The following is a 2,447-nucleotide window of genomic DNA, read 5'->3' on the forward strand; positions in this document are numbered from 1 at the left end:
CTTAGTTTATCCATAAAATAAAAAGATAAGTACATGAGACCCCCAACAGGACTTTTGGAAAAGACAGGAGAGAAAAGCTTTAAGGATGTAGAAAGGAAACTCAAGGGGTGTTCAGACCTGTCTCTGAACATCCTCAAAGAAGGTTCTGGGAGCACAGTTCAGTTGTGATAGTTCCACAGTCATCTTGAGTCAGTATATATGAAAGCTTTTGATGGTGGGGCATACATCCCACTCTCATTTAGAAAGATTGGGAATTGAGATGCTTCTGGAGTGACTTTTGTATCAATGTGAACAGACAGTTTTTCTTCATGCATGACTCTTTCTTTTTCTTTCTCTTTCTCTCCCTCCCTCCCTCCCTCCCTCCTTCCCTTCCTTCCTTCCTTTTTTTGTAGCAAGAATCAAATTAAGGACTATGTGCTTTTGCTTGCCAGGTAGGCACTGTACCACTGAGCCAAATACCAAGTGGGACTCTTTTCTTGACAGATACTCATTCCTCGTGAAGTGCATACCCTCTTCTGTATCTGTAGCATTAAGGCACTTAGTGTGTGCTCTGTGCTCAGCAATTATTTACTGACTTTGAAGCAACTCATCCATTTGTTTCTACTTAACATTATGCTGCTCCTTTCAAAACAAAGAATTGGTTTGTTATTGTTGTTGTTTTAATTAAAAATTTGCATAGACATAAATTTTAAAAGTATCTTTCACTTTTTGATGAAAAAGTAAAAACTTTTGGGCTGTGGAACTTGGTGAGAGGCTACTTCCACAAAACATTGGATTCAATCTCCCACCCTCTAAAAATATAACAAAGAATCCCCCTGTAAATCAAATTTTATGAGCTTCATCTATGCAGAAAAGAAATGGAAACAGCACTATAGACCAAATGTTGACAGAAAGGAAAACTGATGTTCAGTCGTGCAGTTCAAACACCCTGAGTTCATAGGAAAATTGCTTGTGAAAGAATGAACTTTCTCTTTCTGAGTTCACGGTCTGATAAGGAAGGTATTAGTTAAAGTCACATGTAAAATCTGGACACATAAGAGCAGGACATACAGGAAAGTTTAGCAAGATTCAATTTCTGCTTGGAGTCACAGGTCTTGGGGGAGCCACTATTACTGGGCTGATTGCTATTATAGTTGGGCCCCAGCTCTATCTCTAGAGCAGACATTGAAAATTGGCAACATCCAGTCTGAACCTGGCCCATGATATGTTTTCTTTGGCTTATATACTGTTTTGTAAGATGTGACCAACATTGAAAACTGGGAAATTTCACATAAAAACCCATATTTCTGGCTTCTGTTGAAAAAAAAAAAAAAAAAAAAAAAAAAGGTCTGGCAGCAGAGGGCTCAATCCTCGTATGATGACTGCTGGCTGGATCTATATAACTGCTCTCCAGCAAGGAAAGAATTTGCTTTTCTGTTTACCACAGCCCCGCCACTCTTGCTTACTCTCTGCTCCTGAACCTATCAGTTATGATTTCTGACCACACTTGCCCTGTACTTTTGGAGTGTAAGACAATGTTTCTCTGTAAGACTATAGATTTGCCAAAAACAGAAAGGATTTAAGATTGAAAAAAATTCAAAAAGTTCCTAATTCCATTGAAGAAAAATATATATTTAATCTTATTTAGTTCATGAAGGCCCATGATATATAGCTCAGAGGTACAGAGACTGCCTGGTAAGTGTGAGGGCCTTAGTTCAATTCTCAGTTCTCACCCCACCGAAAAAAATCATGATATTAGCTCAGGCCTAAATTAGGAGGAAATCATCTGCCTTGCTCTCTCATGATGATACAATATTTGATGAAAAGAGTCTCTTTTTAACCACGTAATATGGATCTTAGGATAGGAGTTGACTCATAGTAGGTGGATGGAGAGTTGGATTGATCACTATATGGATGGATGGGTGGATGAACTAATGGGAAATGAATAGATTTAATTAGGAAAATATCATAAGATCAACCCAGTACTCACACTGTATAAATCATAGAGATTGTCAGTGAAGCCCTCTGACAATTGAGGTTGTAAAGGAAATGTGTGTATCTTAAATCCTTGCTGCAAATTGATACTAGCTAACACCATGCAAAATATGATGGAGCTCTATAACCAAAAGACATCACAGTGTGTCATTATATCACCTGATAGAGATTTTGAAGGCTATGTCTCATCCTTGACCTTATCTTGCTTTTATTTTGCAATCAGAAGCAAAGAATAAAATTTATGATATGCTTATCAGATTTATTAACTCATTTGAGGGCAGAATACCTTCAAACTAGGTTCAGCACCCATGTCATGTGTACTATACACAAGTGTTATGTACATTAGAGGTGAGATTTATTTTATATGTTATACATATTAGAGACTTAATTTACAGTTTCAGTCCACACCATGGACTGAAAAAAAATGAGAAAATGACAAGTTTACTTATTTTTTTTCTTTCCTTGAATTTTTT

Source organism: Octodon degus, unplaced genomic scaffold, assembly GCF_000260255.1.
Source record: "Octodon degus isolate 3935 unplaced genomic scaffold, OctDeg1.0 scaffold00020, whole genome shotgun sequence".
Taxonomy (NCBI): domain Eukaryota; kingdom Metazoa; phylum Chordata; class Mammalia; order Rodentia; family Octodontidae; genus Octodon; species Octodon degus.